General features: G+C 36.9%; 2 non-coding genes across 2 annotated transcripts; one reads left to right on the forward strand and one right to left on the reverse strand.

The window, feature by feature from the left end:
* Positions 1 to 11,554: 11,554 nt before the first annotated feature.
* On the forward strand, positions 11,555 to 11,661 carry LOC124891381. Its single transcript, XR_007049671.1, has one exon. It is a non-coding gene; the product is annotated as a small nucleolar RNA R71 (small nucleolar RNA).
* An 8,673-nt stretch (positions 11,662 to 20,334) lies between these two features.
* On the reverse strand, positions 20,335 to 20,441 carry LOC124891380. The gene has a single exon (XR_007049670.1). It is a non-coding gene; the product is annotated as a small nucleolar RNA R71 (small nucleolar RNA).
* Between the last annotated feature and the right edge of the window lie 272 nt (positions 20,442 to 20,713).

Below are 20,713 nucleotides of genomic sequence, written 5' to 3' on the forward strand. Positions count from 1 at the left end.
TTGATAATACTTACAATTCCAACTGGAGGAACCACCCTAATTTCTCAAGGGGTGGAAATCAGGCTTAAAACACTAATAAGTTTAAGAGGCCAGTGCAACCAAATCAATAGCCAGCTCAGAACAATCAGACTACTGCTCAAGCTATAAATATGGAGGAGTTAATAAAGCAGTTTATGGATCAACAAGCATAATTTGCAAAAGAATAAAGACTCAACAAGCACAGTTTGTAGCAGAGTTGAAGAGTCAATAATTGCTTACTAAAAATCTGGAGTTGCAACTTGGTCAAATGGTAGGAGCACAGAATACAAGACCTCAAGGAGCATTACTTAGCGATTCAGAGGCCAATCCAAAGCAGGTGAATGTGATTATAATAAGGAGTGGGTTTTAAACCAAGGAGACGGTTTAGGAGCAGGTTAGTCCCACATTCACTGATGGTAGTTCTAAAGATAATGAGAAGAAATAAGTCAAGAAAATAGCTGCAAGTGATAAAATTCATAAGGAAAAGAAGACTTTACTTTTACCTTTTTCTCAAAGGGAAAGAAAATATCAGGAGGAGGTGAGTTATAAGAAGTTCTTGGATTTACTTAATCAAGTTCAGGTAAATCTTTCTCTTGTGGATATTTTGTAGAGTGATCCAAAATATGCAAAATACCTGAAGGATATAGTGGCAAATAAAAACTGGTTGACCGAGTATGCTACAGTTGCACTTACTGAGGTGTGCACATCCAAGATTCAAAACAAACTACCCAAGAAACTAAAGGATCTAGGTAGTTTCACGTTACAGATTACTATTGGGTATGCCCAATACATTATGTCCTAAAGCAAAATGGGATGGTAGTGGTTGCTAATGAAGAAAATGTACTAATTCCCACTTGCATGGTGACTGTATGGAGAATTTGTATTGATTATTGGAAGCTAAATGAATCCATAAGGAAGGACCACTATCCCATCCCATTCATTAATCAAATATTGGACAGGTTGGTAAGGTAGGAGTACTACTATTTTCTTGATGGTTACTCAGGTTATAATTAGATAACCATTGCTTTTGAGGACCAAAAGAAGATGAATTTTACTTGACCATATGGTACTTATGCTTTCAGATGTATGCCTTTTGGCCTCTGCAATATGCCTACAACGTTTCGGAGATGTGTGATAGCAATCTTCTTTGACATGGTTGAAGAATTTGTCGAGGTATTCATGGACGATTTCTCTGTTTATGGTGATTCTTTTGATAAATATTTATAGAATCTAGATCGAGTCCCAGCTTGATGTGAAGAGATAAATTTAGGGCTGAACTGGGAGAAGTGACACTTTTTGGTAAAGAAAGGAATAGTCCTTGGCCATAAAGTTTCATGTAGAGGACTCAAAGTAGATTGAGCCAAAATTGAAGTGATTGAAAAACTGCCACATCCAGTCACAATGAAGGGAGTGCAAAGTTTCTTAGGGCATGCAGGTTTCTACAGGCATATTATTCAGGACTTTTTGAATATTGTGAGCCTGATGTATAAATTGTTAGAAAAAGAGGCCAAGTTTGATTTTGGTGTGGATTGTTAAGAAGCCTCTGAGAAGATAAAGAAGAAGCTGATAGAAGCTCCAATTTTGATCTCTCCTGATTGGGAGCTACCATTTAAATTAATGTGTGATACTAGTGACATGACTGTAAGAGTTGTTTTGGGGCAAAGAAAAGACAAGGTAATTTTCTCTATTTACTGTGCTAGTAAAGTCTTGAACGATGCCCAAAAGAATTATACAGTCACTGAAAAGAAGATATTAGTGGTGGTCTATGCATTCGATAAATTTAGAGCGTACTTGGTGGCACAAAGGTTATTGTTCATAAAGACCATACAACCATCAAGTATCTCTTCAATAAATGGGATACAAAGCCTTGACTGATCTAGTGGATACTTCTACTACAAGAGTTTGATTTAGAGGTTCATGATCGTAAAGGAGCAGAAAATTAAGTTGCAGACCATTTGTCGAGGTTAGAGACTTATGACCATGTTGTTGATAACTTTCTCTGCATTCGGGAAGAGTTTTCGGATAAAACATTATTATCTATAAAGGAGTGTAAAGGTCTTTGGTATGCGGACATTGTGTATTTATTGGCAAGTAACTTGTACCCTCCTAAAAGTACAATTCAACAGAGAAAGAAACTGCTCCATGATTCTCATGCTTGTGTATGGGATGAGCCATATATTTTCAAGCAGGGTCCATTTGGTATTATGAGAAGATGTGTTTTAGAAACTTAATTCAGACAAGTTCTACATAAGTGTCCTTTATCCCCTTATGGTGGACATCATAGAAGTAAGAGAATAGCTCAAAAAGTGTTACAGTGTAGTTTCTTCTAACCAACATTGTTTCAAGATGCCATGGCTTTCATAAAGAGTTGTGATCAATGCTAGAGGTTGGCAACAAGTTCAAGGCGTATGAGATGTCCCTAAATAATATTCATAATGTTGAAGTATTTGATGTTTGGGGAATTGATTTTATAGGACCATTCACACCGTCCAATGGTAAATTATACATTTTAGTGGAATTTGATTATGTATCCAAATGGGTGGAAGCTACAGCTCATCCCACTAATGATGCAACAGTAGTGCTGAAGTTTGTGAAGAAGAAAATATTTTCCCGATTTGGCACTCCAAGAGCTATAATCAATGACAGAGGTACGCACTTTATTAACGCTTGGTTTAAGAATTTTTTAGCTAAATATGGTGTTAGGCACAAGTTGTCCACTGCGTATCATCCACAAATGAGTGGACAAAATGGGGTCTCCAACCGGGAGATAAAGTAAATACTGCAGAAGACGGTTAATGGGCAATGAAAGGATTGGGCGGAGAAGCTAGATGATGCATTATGGGCATACTAAACAGCTTATAAGACACCCTTTGGAACCTCTCCACACTGATTAGTTTAAGTGAAAGCATGTCATTTACCTGTAGAGCTAGAGCATCAAGCTTATTGGCTGCAGGATAGAAGAGATTGTTGTAGCTTATTGAACTTCATGAGTTTAATCTCCACGCTTATGACAATGCCAAGATGTACAAGGAGAAAATGAAGAGATGGCATAATAGACAAATTCAAGAAAGAGAGTTTGAACTCGGACTTGTTTTGCTATTTAATCAAGGTTGAAGTTATTTCCGGGAAAATGGCGATTTAAATGGTTTAGGCCTTTTGAGGTGGTGCAAATGATGCCTCATGGAGCAGTTGAACTATGGAATAAAGAGATGACTGAGAAATTTTTGGTGAATGGACAACGTGTGAAGCATTACTGGGATGATTATAGAGATAAGAAAAACATGTCCATTAATTTTGCTAATGAGTAAGACTGAGCTAAGTCATTCCATGACGTAAAATAAGGAGCTATGTGGGAGGCAACCCACAAATGTAATATAATAGGTAGTTTAATTTTTATCTATTAAAAGAAAAAGAGAAATATACAAAAATATAAGTCGTGCCACGACCAAAACTATGGCATTGAGTGGGAGGTAACCCACTAGTCAAAGAAGGCATTCAGGTTTGCAAAATGATATATTTAAGTTGGGAGCAACATCAGGTAAGAAAAGGGTTGAAAATGCACTAAAAATATTGATATGAAGGACACCGCTTCGCGGTGAGATGATAGTCCATAATTGTAAAATTCTAGTAGGTTATCGCAATACCACCGCTTATGGTGAAGGATTAAAACATATAAAAATTGCCAATAAAAGGGTCACCGCATTACGATGAACTCCTAAACCACAATTTTCACTTACCAGAACCTCACTGTGATAATGCTCAAACTACACCTCTCTTACGAGAATGTAAGGGATCATTGTCAATATATAACCCAACTAGGTTGGGGTCAAATCCCACAGGGAATAGGGTGTGAATTTGAGTTTTTTGTGGGTTAATCAACTGATAGTTACCAGTTTCCTATGAATAGGGTTTTTTGGAAGTGTAACAAATAATTACTTCTCAGTTCAGTATTTGAAATCAATATGATAAGAAAAACCAGAGTTATGTTCACTATGGGTATTAGGATTTGACAGGCGCTAGTAATGGTTCAAGATTCTTGTGGTAGGTAGGAACAACAGACTATCCTTATCGAAGTTATGTCTAAATGTTTCTCAACCTATTTAGACACTTAATCACCTAATTCTCTCGAACTTAGGGAATTTATATTTCATAACAGGATGTTATCCTAAGTTAATTAATCTTATTACAACATTAATTATTAAATGGAAGTTTAATGCTTCCAAGTCCCTGTTGATAATTCACTTCTTACTAGGGTTGATTTCTTATCTCAAGCAAATCACTCATAAGCAAAGTATATTGTTTACAACCAATAGTTAGCATGTAAAATAATGGAATTTACAAGAAGTTCCTACCACCGTTAGAATCTTAAACACTTCATTACATTACAAACCCAAACCCATAGATCCCACAACTCGGGTCAGGGGATTTTAACTACTCATAATAAAATACGTAAGCTTACAAGTTGAATTCATACTTAGATAGATAATATTATAGCAAGATGAATAGCAAAAAGTATTTCTCAGATTTGATCCAGTAGAAAAACCCAAAACAGTTGTAATAATCTCTCTAAAGAGTTAAAGTTAGAAGATAGAGAGAAAAGCGCTCAAACTGTGAGTTCCAGATGTCCAAGATCATGAATGAAAAACCTAACATATTCTTTAATTACTTCAATCTAATTATGAAAACAAAATCGTAGATCACGGTATTTTCTCGAATAGGTGACGACGTTTGTTGGCTTATCAGGAGTCTGACGTCTTATTAGGAATGTCGTTAGCTCCTCTTCACTTTGATAATCTCTGCCTTAGGCTGACGATGAGGCTTGATCGCTTATTATACATGTGATGACTTATCAGAGATGTCATCGCTTCTTTACTTCAAAATCCATTCCCTGCCTATGTCTGATGACGATCCTGACGGCTTATCATATTATTGACGGCCTATCACAGATGTCGTCACATATTTCAGCTGAAGGCCATTCTCTGTCTAAGCCTGATGGCAACTTTGATAGCTTATCACAAGGATAATGACTTATCAGATAAGTCGTTAGCTATTCTTTCTTCTCTACTTGCTCAGAAATCAACTCTTTTAATCCCATAATTTCTAATTCTCTTATATCTCGACTTTTACTGCAATATCAAAGAGAAAACAATAAAATATGACAAAAGTTGCTTAAGACTTTAAAATTATTCTCAGTTTAAATCCTCAAATGTGTTATCATCTGCTTGCACATCAACATCCTCAACTTAAAACAATTACTTGTCCTCAAGAAACTAATTCACAACCAAGAGAATACAAAGTGCATTAGGCAGTCAACCATCCATATTATCTCAAAATATCTTCACCATCTCCAAGGTCAATCAATTTAAAAACAACTGTGTATATTATTGAAGAATAATAATGCAACACGCAGAAATCAAGATATGGCATCAGCTCAGCAACAACAACCTTGAATGTACCAAGACTACACTATCCAAACAATTTAGCAACCAACAATGTAACCAGTGTGCCCTCAGTACAAAGAAGTCCCACTTCACTTATATCAGACATCACCTATGTAAACATGGGGACAGTAAAAAGACACACACTCTCAAAATAAAGTTCCAATCAGTGTATGCCGAATACCATAGGCTTGCCCTTATTTTTATTTCTAGGATTTCCAGATAGGTCAGCTAGGAGCAGTATAGGTCTTCTCTTTGGCTTGTAATATAGGCTAGGGGATGGTATGATACTTGATGATATTTAAAGTGACTAAGCCTCCTTGACATTACATTAGCTTTTGGGGTCTCACTCATTAGCCTTTTTCTATTCTTCTCTTTTCTTGATCACACATATTCAGGATGGGTGCGGTCCTTTCTACAATCACTTTTTTTTCACAACTTTTCTTTTCTTGTTCTTTTCCACCGCACCCAGATTTTTATTTTTTTATTTTATTCTAACTTTATTCATACTCATTTGACATCACGCATTCCTATGATAGCCACCCTCAACTTAGGCCATTTGCCTAAGTCAAGGTGCATAATGTCCAAGGAGGACCAGGGCCAAAAGAGGTTCATTATGATACAAATGAGAAGGTGATAGGTATAATAAAAAAAAAATAGGCTAATCAGTCTCAAAACAGGGATCAAGGGATATTATGCATATAGGGAAGGTCATTTAGGCTAAAGTGGGTTAACATCAAAACAGCCTATGATCCTTTCCTAACCCCTATCCTTCAACCTAGGTATGACTAACCGGCAAGTTCTGGATCCAACATACAAAGGAAACTTAGTAAAATCTCACACGCACATGGCACACAAGTATATCACAATTTACTACTCATCCAGTTCATGCAATTATTTAGCAATGGTTATCAAGTCACTAGAACTGATACCATACAAAGATACACAGTGGTCATAATTAGATGCAAATCACACAGTTAAAGAATTAGACCATTTGAGAGGTGTTCACAAAATAACAAAACCATGTTAACTGCTTCAGGTACTTGTATTTCTCCTAGTCAACTACAAAGTGTTACAACAATAACTCACCCTACACCCTCAACTTAATATCAAAGAAAAACTAAAATAAGAGTTAGAGGATACCTGGAGTAGATCAATCATGGGGATCATGGGTCCCTAACCCTGCTAATGTATCCTCAGCTGCCTTATCTCCATCGGGAGTCTCTCTCTATTCTGATGCATCTGGCCCAGTAGTTGTTGGGGGCCTACTAGTTGAGGCACCTGCTACTCTCGCTCGGATGGATGCCTTTCATTTCTCATTGTTAACCAAGGACTCGATCATCGCCTTCTTTGTTTTTTTTTTCAACCTTATTTCTCACCCTTTTCTCTGCTTTTCTTTCTTCATTGCTATCAGGCCTCTCTCTCTTACCCTTAGCTATCTTCTTTCCCTTCTTCTTCTTTTATTGCACTGGTTCCCCCATGAGATCAAGCAATGGGATTTTACCTTCAGACTTATCAACAGCTAGATTTGCCGACACCATAAGTTGGTGCTGCTATAATACCCCAACATCTACCTTTTTCTTATCCAGGGCTGCTCTAAATTATGTAAGGTATAAGCCTGACATTTCTCATACCTGTGTATTAAAATAGTTTTCTAACTCATCAATCCGACCAGGCAAGGCTTGGAAGGGCTCTAGTGCGACCTTAATCCTCTTGTCTACCGCAAAGGCAAATTATTTGGCAAAAAGTTGTAGTTGAACCTTGCACAACTTGGCTAGTTTTTCCACTCTCCTAAAATTCATCGGGTTGAAGGAAAATTTTGTGGTAGACACTACAACTGATGGATTTGTTTCATTTCTAGGAATTGGTTCTACTATTACTGAGGATATCGGTGCTGCAGCTTCAGAATCCTGCATCGCTACATTAGGTGCTGAGCTTGTACCTGTAATTGGTAGATATATTTCAACCCCTGATCCTCTGTCAAGTGTCAGCCTCAGCTGATTTTCATCATATCGGATGAGGTTGTGGGTCTTGTTAGCAGGAAATTCATTGTCTATCCCTGCAACTTTAGGTACATTGGCTACCTGACATAACCTCATGATTAGACAAGGGAAAGGATATGCTGTGTCAGGTCTTGAGACCCAAATTTCCATCTCCTCACCAATGATGTCTCCAAAGTTCAAACTAAGTTTAGCCACAAGACTTGCAACCAGTATTGTTCTATCGTCTTCAATGATGTTATCTCCCTCAGTAGGTATCAAATGGGTATGTACTACACCCTACCAGAACCTTGCCTCTTAAGTTAGGGAGGCCTTAAAAATCCTTTCATTCGGGTTGGTCAGCCATTCATGTTTCCCTTCAGCTATGAGAGTGGCTAACCAAGACTGTTGATTTGTATGATACTTCAATCAAGCGTAGAATATAGGTAAAGTGGCTTGAGGAGTAACTTTGGGAACATGAAGAAATCTATTGATTATTGTTTCTGAGAGATCCACCATCACAGCCCATACTAAAACTTTATCCAACAAAGGTTGATCCACTAATTTCTCTCCTTCTTTGCACATCTTCATCAGTCAAGCCTGATAATTTGCATAGAACTCCCAAACTAGTGTAGGCAAAAATGAGCTTCCTCCTTTCACGGTCCATCCCAAGTCATAGTCTCAGAATTTTTGCTCCACTTCAGGGTATTTGCTCAACCCAGTGGTGATGATCTTCTTTTCTTCAAAGATTGGCCTTTTAACAATTCTTCTTTTAGTTCTGAGAAGCCCATCATAGATAATTTTCTATGCGTTGGGAATTTACCACCTAGCACTGTCTCAAACTCTGGGATTCTTACATTTAACCAGAGTTCCCCGAATTAGAGATTCTTCATCATCCTGTTGCTCAGAAGAAGGGGACTCAGATAATGGTCCCTCAAATTTAGGTTGCTCAAAATCAACAGGCTCTGACTTAAGCTCCCCAGGCTCAGAATGCTTAGACTCAGGATGCTCAGAATCTGTACTGTTAGGTGTTGTTGTTGCTTTAGTATAACTTTCATCACTCTCCTCCACCTTAAATAGTGGAGGTGGCAAAGGTTCTTTTGGGCTTTTCTTTTTCCTTTTCTTCCTGAGAAGTGGCTCCTCCTCCTCATAATCGAATCCCTCATCGAAGAGTCTTTGAGGTACACTCCTCTTTGTCACTTTCTTTGTAGGTTTGGTGCTCTTTCCTTTGGGTGACATTATAAGACCTGTAGAAAAAGAAAGCAATAATTTAGCACTCATAATCATACAACACAAGAAGTTCATTTATTATAATCCCATATCCCTCAAAAGAGGTTCACAATTGTATCAGAGCAAAGTTATGATAACATATTATAATAAGTCGTCACAAATGTGATAGCTTATCAAGAGTGTCGTCAGCCTTAAATAGAAAAGGATTATTTTTCCTAACTTGTGATGACATAGTCTAATAAGCCATCACATTCATGATATCTTACCAAGCATATCATCAGCCTTAAACAGAATAGGCCTATTTTTCCCAGCTTGTGACGGCATAGTTTGATAAGCCATCACATGCGTGATAACTAAAACACGTCGTCAGCTCAGAATACAACCTCCAGCTCAGTTTTAGTCTTGATTATCAAATAATTTTATTTTTAGAATTGAATGGAGTTGTGTTCTTTAGCTAAGCCCTGGGTTTTTTCACACCATACAATGCTATAAACCCTAAATGCCATTTTTCACACAATGTCAAGTTATGCTTGCCTTAATCCCTTTGACACTAATATTTACATTAGTTGCATCACTTACCAAATAAAGAGAAGAGTTACGTTTTAAGCATACCTGATGAACGACTTTCACTTGGTCACTCAAGGAAAGAAGAGTTTGCAGATGAAATAGGGTCCTTGATTTGTTTGAATTCAAACCCATTCTCACATCAAAGGATGTTTTTATTATTTTACTTGGAAATATTTTTGAAAAAGGAAAGTAATAAACTATCTATGGAAGGAAATAAAAGTTAAAGGAGAGAAAAAGGAGTATGTAGGAAGGTGAAAAGGTTGATTGGGCCGGGTTGGATCTTTTTTTTTTAATTCTGGGCCTGAATTTCACTTGACAGTTTATCAGATATCTAATAAGTCATCGATGATGTCATCAGATCATGGTAGTATGTCGCCTTATTTTGAATTCTCCGATGCCATGTCTAACAGCTTATCACAGGTGTGATAGCCCGTCACAAACATCGTTAGCCTTAACAGAACATGTCTTAACTTTCTTGAGCTGACTATATCAATTTCACTTTTTTTGTACTAGAACCTAACTACAAAAATAAAAACACTTTGCTTGAAAACATAAAAATTTTGGGTTGCCTCCTAATAGCACCTGATTTAGTGTCGCGGCATGACTCGGTTATCTTGACTACTCATACTTCGTCAAGACAACTTGCTGATACCTCTTTACCATCTTCATAGAATATATCCACGATTGAGAAAAAACTCATCTCCTTTTGCCGTGTCATGGGTGAGTGCATTGCGAATCTTGCTTCTTTGTCATTGAGCTTGAACTTTAGCTCATTCATCTCCATGTCTACTATCACTCTCCTAGTTGCGAGGAATGGTCTACCCAAAATAATGGGTACTTCAAAGTCCACATCATAGTTAAGGACTACAAAATCAATAAGAAATATAAAGTCGGCCACCTTTAACAATACATCATGTAGTATTCCTATTAGCTGCTTTACAGACCTATCCACCTTCACTAGCTGCATGTTTTTTTGGGGTCGGATCTCCTAAACCCAGCTTTCTATACATGCTAGTGGCATCAGATTTATGCTCGCCTCCAGATCATATAGATCCTTAGCAATATCAAGAGGCCCAATTGTACATGGAATAATGAATGCTCCAGGGTCAGCCTTCTTCTATACTAAGAATCGTGTAGAAACGACACTATAATGGTGGATATTGTCCATCGGCTCATATCTTACTTCCCTTTTCTTTGTCAAAAGATCCTTCATAAACTTAGCATATCCTGACATTTGCTCCAGTGCCTCAACCAATGGCACATTCACTGTCAATTGCTTGAGCATTGCCATAAACTTGCTGAATTTTGTATCATTTAGTTTTTCTTCATTCGTTGAGTAAAAAGAGGTGATGGTTTTGGAATAGTGGTAACCACTACCTCCGTCTCCTTCTCTTTTCCCTTTTCTAAAGCATCAGCAGGGTTATCCATCTTTTCAGTCTCCACTGGACCACCTTCTTCTGGTTTATCATCAACTAACTCATCAACTATATTTTTGCCCACAAAAGGGCGAGGTAATATCTTACCACTTCTAGTGGTAATCGCTATACATGAGCCATCATTCCATGGATTCTGGACTATATCACTAGCTAATATTACACTCTTCTTCTGGTTCAGTGCTGTAAAGAGTTGCTCATTTGCTATTCCAACTGTTTGATCATAGTGGAGTGCAAGTTTACCAACTGACTAATAGAGGACATATCGGTCTTCATGGTAGTCACCCCTGAGTTGGTTGCCTCCACTCCCTTTAGCAATTTATCCATCATGTCCTCTATGGACATCTTTCCAAAACTTGTTGTAGCAGCCTCACAATTTCCAGGAGGGACATATAACCCGCTCCTATCATTATTGCTCCTCCAATTTCCTTGCTCTTAATTCTTATATCCAACCTTGTCATAGTAATTCTGACCTTGATTTCCTTGGCTATTGCCTCAAAACCCCCCTGATTGTTTACATAGTTCGCCTTTTTTTTCTGAGTCAGATTCTACTTCGCCCTGCGATCCTACAACCTCCACTTTCTCAGTTTTACCTGATAGTAAATGCTTGGTTAGAAAGTCCATCTGTGTTTTTAGGTGAGCCATGTCTTGATCACGCTCCTCATCTCTTCTGCATTGTTCCACAGTCATACCCATAGAAATAGTGGGGCTTGCTACCATAGAGTCTCTGGTATGCCATGCCTGACTCTATTTGGTCATTCTTTCTAGCATTTATGAAGCCTCTGGGAATGTAAGATCAACAAACTAACCACCAGCAACATTATCTACAATTGGTTTTGTTATAGAGTTAAGAGCCCTGTACAAATTCTGCATCAAGTGTATGTCCGACATATGATGGTTCGGACACTGCGTAAGCTTCTTTTTGAATCTCTCCCAGGTTTCATGCAAGGCTTCAGTTGGGAGCTGTCTAAAGTTACTGATCTCATCCCTCAATTTCACCCTCCTGGAAGGTGGAAAAAATCTTTTTAGGAAAGCTCCTTTCAATTGCCTCCAGTTGGTGATAGAATCGGGTATCAACTTATTAAGCCACAATATTGCCTCCCTAGACAGAGACAACGGAAATAATCTCAAACGGATAGCATTCTGACCCACTCCTGGGTTATCAACATATTTACAAATGGTGACAAATTTCACCAGATGCAAGTTTGGGTCATCCCCAGGAAGGCCACCAAACAACCCCTTTAGATTAAGGAGTTGAATTATAATACTCATAATGTTGAATTTTACTCCAGGTGCTGACGGTGGAGGAATAATTGTAATCGTTACACCTTCTCTATCCATTCCATCATCATAATAATTGAGGTCATACTGGACCGGTTGGTGATCTTGCCTTCTTCAGAATGGACTGTTTCTGTTAGCATTACGCTGTACTGGTGTAGCTATTTGCTCTACACGCCTTGGGTTACAGGGTTCAACAACTCCTCATCTCCTAAATCTTCATCCTCAGGATTTGGATGCCGTACTTGTTGACCGATATTCTGCATATTCACCTGAGATCTAGCTAAGGCTGCTAACCTGTTAGCCTCCTGCTGGTCTGCCATTCTACAGATTAGTTGCGGTTTTAGATTAAATGGTCATAATGGTCCTTCGGAACTTCTGGTTCTTGGCATACACCACAAAATTCCTATATAAAATAAAAACAACAAATAAATGTAAAACTAGGAAACTTGACTAACAGTCAATTAGTGCACACAAACTTTAATTTACAACTGTATTCCCCAGAAATGATACTGTTTTTGATAACGCTCAAACAACACCTCTCTTACGAGAATGTAAGCAATCATTATCAATGTATAATCCAACTAGGTTGGGGTCGAATCCCACAGGGAATAGGGTGTGAATTTGAGTTATCTGCGGGTTAATCAACTGATAGTTACCAGTTTCCTATAAATGGGGTTTTTTTGGAAGTGTAACAAATAATTACTTCTCAGTTCATTATTTGAAATCAATATGATAAGGAAAACCAAAGTTATGTTCACTATGGGTATTGAGATTTGACAGATGCTAGTAACGGTTCAAGATTCTTGTGGTAGGTAGGAACAACAGACTATCCTTGTCGAAGTTATGTCTAAATATTTCTCAACCTATTTAGAAAATTAATCACTTAATTCTCTCAAACTTAGGGAATTTATATTTCATAACAGGATGTTATCCCAAGTTAATTAATCTTGTTACAGCATTAATTATTAAATGGAAGTTTAATGCTTCCAAGTCCCTGTTGACAATTCACTTCTTACTAGGGTTGATTTCTTATCTCAAGAAAATTACCTGTAAGCAAAGTCTATTGTTTGCAACCAATAGTCAGCAAGTAAAATAATGGAATTAACAAGAAGTTCCTACCACCGTTATAATCTTAAACACTTCATTACATTACAAACCCAAACCCATGGATCCCACAACTCAGGTTAGGGGATTTTAGCTACTCATAGTAAAATAAGCAAGACAACACGTTGAATTCATACTTAGATAGATGATCTTACAGCAAGATGAATAGCAACAAGTGTTTCTCATATTTGATCCAGTAGAAAAACCCAAAACAATTATAATAATCTCTCTAAAGAATTAAAGTCAGAAGATAGAGAGAAAAGTGCTTAAAACGTGAGTTCCAGATGTCCAAGATCATGAATGAAAACCGTAATTTATGCTTTAAATACGTCAGTCTAATTATGGAAACAAAATGATAGATCATAGTATTTTCTCGAACAGGTAACGACGTGTGAGATGGCTTATCAGGAGTCTGATGGCTTATAAGGAATATCGTCAGCTCCTCTTTACTTTGGTAATAGCTGCCTTGGGCTGATGATGAGGCTTGATGGCTTATCAAACATGTGATGACTAATTAGAGATGTCATCACTTCTTTACTTCAAAATCCATTCCCTGCCTATGTCTAATGATGATCCTAACGGCTTATCACATTATGACGACCTATCATAGATGTCATCACATATTCTAGATGAATAACATTCTGCATCTAAGCCTGACGGCAACTTTGACAGCTTATCATAAGGCTGATGACTTATCAGACAAGTCATCAGCTATTCTTCCTTCTCTACTTGCTCAGAAATCAACTTTTTTACTCCCATAATTGCTGATTCTCTTGTATCTCAACTTTTACTGCAAAATCAAAGACAAAACAATCAAAAATGACAAAATTTGCTTAAAACTTTACAATTATTCTCAGTTAAAAGCCTCAAATGTGTTATCATCTGCTCATATATCACACTGCAATTTCACTGCATTGCGGTGAGGGTCAAATATGATTTCTTTTAATTAAGATTTGGTTTAACCCAAACCAACCCAAATTGGACTCAAACCTCTATAAGTATACCTTAAACCCTAACCTCTCTCAGTGTATCACTCTAAGAACCGCCCCAAAATCCCCCATCACAAAATTTCTCTCAAGTCCTTCCCAGTTCACTTCTTGCACTCTACAAATAAGGTAAGTTCTTTGAATTTTTATATTATTTTTCCTAATTTGGTGGCAATTTCCATAAATGGGCATGAATAAGTAGTGTTCTTTAGGATATTATTTGAGTCATAGCCCTATGTAATACATTCTTCTCATGAAATTTTTGTGCATCATTAGTCATTACTTACGTACTCTTGCATTAAATCATTAAATTGATGAGTAAATGGGTATTGGGTTGAATTTGGGAAATCTTACCAGTGTTGTTATGGGGTTTTCACTGATTTGAGGGTATGTGATTCACGCCAAAGTGTGGGGTAGGGCATGTACTGCATAAATTATGTGTATAATATTGCAATTCAATTTATGAGAGATGTTTTAGTTTAATTACATAGGTAAAGGTTGATATCTAGTAGGCCAAAGTTTTTTATTTATGTGCTTAAATCTACTGATTATTGTATTAAGCATTGGGATTTGTGTCATACAATAAAGGGAAGTCTTAGTACCTAGTGTGATAACTCTGAACTGCTATGTGCATAATAAAGTTTGAAATATTTTGTTCATTTTACCAATTAGTAGTTGCTATATATTGTAGTATGTTCAAATTGATTTGATCTTATACTAATTATTGAACTAGATATTCTCTAAACATCTAAAGTTTGGATCGTGATTGAGGAAATATTTAGCTTGGATTGGCTGTAGTGAGGCTAGTTGATGCCTTTCGTGTTGTGATGTGATATGCTACAGCGTATTATGAAATCCTTAGATAAAATTAGGCACTGTTTGAATTATGGTCTAGCTTTAATCTGCATAATGTAGTCAAAATAGGGAACTCTAAGTACCCTATCCTTACATGTGAGCAGCTTGGTTAACAACTAAGTGTGGGGTAATATTGTAACTAGTCTAAATGTAGTTGAGGCTATCATAATCTATGGTATGGTTATGATTTATCTATTGTATGTTTTAAATCATAGGAATTATGGATCGGAGACAACTAGTACAAAAAGGAAAAGCTGGTACTTTAAAGCCAGTGAGAAAATTAAGTACACAGACTTAGAGACAAACTGATAGGGTGCCCCATGCTCCAATAGTCCCATATGGTCAAACACGCAGATATGGGTTTAAGGCAGTCAGAAAAGTAGGAAAGAATTAGTACACCAAACATATCAACATAAAATACATACTCGAGCTGTTTATTGATAGGGCAAGTTTGGCATGAGAATACCCCAGTATGGTACATATTCTACACTGCTGAACATGACTGTCATCTTTCACCATCCAATTGATTGTAATTTGCACCTTGTGCATGAATTTTATGGTAATTAGGACCCGCGGGACGCACATAATAAGGTGAAAGTTCATGTTAAATTAGTGAAATTTACACTGAAAGACATAAATGACTTGGTGGGGATACCTGGCACAGATGTAAATCAGTTGAGGCAGATGATCAACACTCCTAATTATGCTTATATTAGAAATTTGCGGTGTGGTACTCATTCGGAAGCTAGGTAGACTAGACAGAGGGGCATGGGTCTTCATTCCTCCTTCCCATATACACAGATGAATAAGAAGGCTCACATATAGGGGCAAATTGTGTACCATTTCCTTATTCAAGAAAAGCATATGATAGAGGTTACACGTAACTGGGTATGTTTGATTTATGCTCTAATGTACGATGATATTGAGATTACTGTAGGCCATGTGATATTTTCTGCTATGAAGAAGGCTCATTTCATTGAGGGGTAAAGATATGGGTTTGGAGAATTATTGACTCAATTTTTACGGAGGCACTGAGTAGAGGAAGAGGAGTTATATTATAAGCCCGTGGTAGCTAGTTGCTCCTATTGATGTTACCAAATACAGGAGCATAGCTGGGGCTTAGATCCTGATTCTTGCTATGGCCGATCGTCAAGCTTGGATTGATGAAATCACTGCAAGAATGTATGGTTTACATATATTGAAACTGTGGGTTGGGGAAAGAGAAGGCACAAATGAAAAGATTTGTGTTGTTGAGTTAGATTACCCAATTGGTCATCACGCTAGGACATTGCTAACGTTTGGGCCAGAATTTATTAAACCCATAAATGATGATGTACCTATAGATAAATAAAGGCAGTGGCAGGAGCCGAATATCGAGTCTGATGATGATGAGCAGTCTGAGGATGCTGATTAAGATGATGATAGAGATGCATATGACGATGGTGATGATGCTGGTAGTACACATTACGATATGGCTAATTCCTAGGCTGGGAGTATTCAGCCACCTCATTATTTTAGCTTATTTGAAAGCACTAGGACAGTGCTTCGACTAAGTGTGAGGTGGTCTCGCATCCTCTTCCCTTCCTCTCTTTATCCTAGTAGTTTGGTTTATGTGATTGGACAGTTTTTTTTAATGTTTTGGATGTTTTTATTTTTGTTTTGTGTGGATGTTATTTCTAACTATTCGGAATACTATGTCTGTAATAGTTAGTAAGTTCAAAGTATGATCGTTGCAATTTACCCTCAAGGCATTTTTCGCATTTTTACTTTTAGTTTACAGTGGTTGCTTTTATTTATTTTTTCCCTTTGTGGCAAATTTCAGTTTAACATATTTATTATTGTTATAGTTAGTTGCCCTCCCGTATGATAGATGGATGACAACCGTTTTAAGAGGAGTTAGTCTTTAGAAGCTGAGAATGGATAAGAACCCAATTACAACTTTCCAAAAAATGCTATGTGTTGGGCCATTTTTATAATGAAGTAAAAATAAGTTATTTTTAGAAGCTAAATCTTAATAGGTGAAATACGAGTTGTTGGCTTAATGTTGAATTTGATAAGGAACAAAATTGGGAATCTTAAGGATCCGACTAGATTCTTAGCATGCATCAAGTGTGTTAGTATTTGTTCATATTCTACATGTATAGGAATGACTAGAACTTGCCTGGTGTGTTTACAAAGTAAAATAAAGGGTTTTGGGTATAGGAAGTGATTTAGGCATTTGTTTGTTAACCGAATTGTAAAGACTTTATTTACTAACCCTTATGCATGTCCCTAGTTAGCCTCGTTAAGCCTATAACCTGATTTATTTTGTAGCCTCATATGTAGCCTAATCCTTTCTTTGATAGACCTTGATTCGATCTATAGCTCCTAAGTGCTTTAATATAAAGGACTAACTAAGAAGGGAGTGTTAAATTGAAGAACGAGAAAGGTGAAAGTGAAACTCTAAAGAAGTGTTCATTGTGTGTCTAAATTGTGATGGTTAGGACTACAGAAAATATGAAAGAAATATCGGTTTTTGTTGCCCAATTTTTGTTACAATGAACCTGTTTTGGCCCTGGTCTATTTAGGACAATGTGCACCTCAACCAATGAGAATAGCTTTAGTTGAGGGTGGCTACTATACAGGTGCATAACAATAACTGGGGTGTGAAGAAGTGTTGAGAATTGTTTTTACATTTAAAAGAAAAGTACTCCTACCATGGGTTTTTATTAATGTGTTGAATAATATTGGGGTGAAACAATTGATGTGTGAATTCAATGTAGTGGAAATTGGGTTTTATAGAATGTGAGTTGGAGTGAGGTTTGTTATGTATTAAATAGCTTAGGGAGATTAGTCACTATTTTCTAAATAGATCCTACTCGTCCCCTATCCTATATTACAACCTTGGAAGACCTAATTGATCCTATATTTCAACACTCGACTATTAGTAGAGTAGTACACTAAGGGCAAACCTTTGGTTCATTGTCTATCATGTAGAAATTCTTTGTTGAGAGTGAGAGATTGAATATTGATACTCCCCTGATGAGAAATATTGAAAGAGTGTGTGTGGTATGGGGAACTTCTTTACTGTGAGGGTGCATACGGATGAAAGATCAGATTACTTATTATTCTTTGATTGAGTTATTTGGTTAAGTTTGCCGACAAATTGGATGCCACTATTAAGATAATATGATTTGAAAAACTTTGTTTATATGCATAAAAGGATTTTTTGACATATTTTGAGGTGCAAAGTCATTGTTATAAATTGTAAGTGCCCAATGCAAACATGACTCCTTGGTTGTGAGGTGAAGAATAATCGAGTGATTGTGTTTGTTCTTGTTCGAGGACAAACAAGGATTAAAGTATGGGGTGGTGATCTTGGGCGTATTTATATGTCTAATAACCAATATTCACCCATATTATAACTTGTTCTGAGAGTTAAATTGTGTTATTTAGATAGTATGTGAGCTTTAGTTGCGTTTCATATCTAATGGACATGATTACTATATACAGGATTGAATTCTGATGAGATCGAATGTGATATGCATTAAGGAGGTATGACAACAAGAGGCGTAGTAAAGGCATTAGATTATGGTTTGGGAAGAAAATAAGGAAGAGAAAAACTCCAGGATTCTATTTCAGGGACCACCGCATCGAGGTAACATGATAATCACTAATGCTTGTATTTTGAAGACTACCGCGTTGCGATATAAGTACAATCGAGAAATATCAAAATCCAGTATCTCACCGCAATACTACCGTATCACGATAATGGTCAAATCCACATTTTTCATAAAATAGAATCCCAATACAATTGCGCCGCGTCGCGATGTCAATACCGATGAGGATGATGTCGCAATGCGGTAGGAGCAAAAAATGGGTTTTGTTGGCTAGCTATAAAAGGAAAAATTTATTACAATTGGGGGGACTTTTTGCAAGCATAGTAGCAGCAGAAAAACACAAATTCTCTATCTTAGGATTCTTAAAATTTCTTTTGAACTTCTTTACTTCAAGAACAATTTTGGATATGATTAATTAGTTATTTTTGATGTTGAATTCAAACATGAGTGGCTAAACACCCTTGTTCTGGGGTTGAGGCCAAGAACATGATTACTATTTGATATTCTTTATAGTAGTTTCTTTTTGGATTATCATCTGGGTTGTTCTTAATTTCTTGAGCTTACTATTTTGATGAGTGGCCACCATTAGAATAAATCTATATTTCTAAGTGAATTCGGGAGGAGAATCGTAGGATAGAACGAAGAAATTAAGGAGAAAGGTTCTTATCCTTTTATGAAATAAGAGGTTTGAATTAGCATCTAGGATAGGGATATACCTAGAAGCCTTGTTTGGTTCAATTGCAAGAAGAGATCTTTATGAATCTAGAAAAATCATTGTATCTGTTGGGATTTGTATCTGCAATATTCAATACATAGAAGATTTGAGGCTGGGAGACCAAAATCGTAGCATAAACCTTGCGAATCAACAACCCAATAACCAATTAGACAGCTATAAGAATAGAGATTTGTATGATTGTTCGAAATGCCTCAACCCTGGAATTCTCATCATTACTGTTTACAACCGTTCCTTTATTTACTCTAGTCATGACTTGTTATTTCCTATTTATTAATTTACATCTTTACTGTTAAATTCACAATCATCTTGATACTTTACAACACTTAATACCTTGTTGTCTAAAACTAAAAGTTGGTTAAATTTCTAGTTTCTTAGTCCTCGTGGGAATGATATCTAACTGTCTAAGTCACTATATTACTTGTACGATTGCGTACGCTTGCATGTGCGTCTGTGTCGCAACAAGTTTTTGGTACCATTGTCGGGGACTCGTATAATTAGTAAATTTCTAAATTTTTGATTTTTGATACTAAGTTTAAGTGTTAACAACTTGATCTTAGCAACTGAATTTTCGCAGGTTTAGCTGAATACAGGGCTGGCGAGAGATAAAGAGTTGGTAGAGCCTTATGTAGAACCAGAATAGATCTTTCAACATAGGTGAAGAATGGCTGAACAAAGAAATGATCCAGTCAATCCAAATGCCGAAACTATCCCACCAACGGTTATCCTAGTTATTCCTACTCAACCAGCTGCTAGACCTGTTCGTGAGGTGGCAATCCCACTCATGAACCATGTGACAAAAAATATTCGCAAGCCTGAACCAGGTGGTTGATTTGAATTAAAACAAAGTATAGTGCAATTGTTGAATTCAATGAGGCAATTCCAAGGCCTTTCACATGAAGACCTGCAACAGCACATATAGACCTTCTTGGAAATAAGCGATACTTACATTCTTGAAGGGGTGAATTCTGATTATGTCAGACTGGTACTCTTTCCTTTCTCTCTAATGGGGGAAGAAAAAAGATGGTTGCATGTTAAACTGCCTCTCTCCATCACTTCATGGGAAGATATAGCTCAGAAGATTCAATTCTTTCCATCGGAGAAGACTGCATATTTAAGAAGTGAGATTCTGAGTTTCAGACAGAAAGAAGGAGAAAATCTCTACCAAGCTTGAGAGAGATTTACAGGTATGCTCAGAAATTATCCTCACCACCATCAGTACAATGATGTTATTGTTCACACTTTCATTGAGGTATTAGATCCAAATACGGAGATTCTATTGGATTAAGCAGCAGGTGGGCAGGCTCTTGAGAAGACGTATGAAGAATTTTACAAACTGCTAAATCAGATTTCACAGGGGAATCCTAATTGGCATGCTTATTCGAGGAGTGCTGCTAGAAAGGTTGCAGGGTTATTGGAGGTAGACTAATTCACTGTATTACAAGTACAGATTGAAGCAACAAAAAATCATATAATTACTCAGCTTACTA

This window comes from Capsicum annuum, unplaced genomic scaffold (genome assembly GCF_002878395.1).
Source record: "Capsicum annuum cultivar UCD-10X-F1 unplaced genomic scaffold, UCD10Xv1.1 ctg3477, whole genome shotgun sequence".
Lineage (NCBI taxonomy): Eukaryota > Viridiplantae > Streptophyta > Magnoliopsida > Solanales > Solanaceae > Capsicum > Capsicum annuum.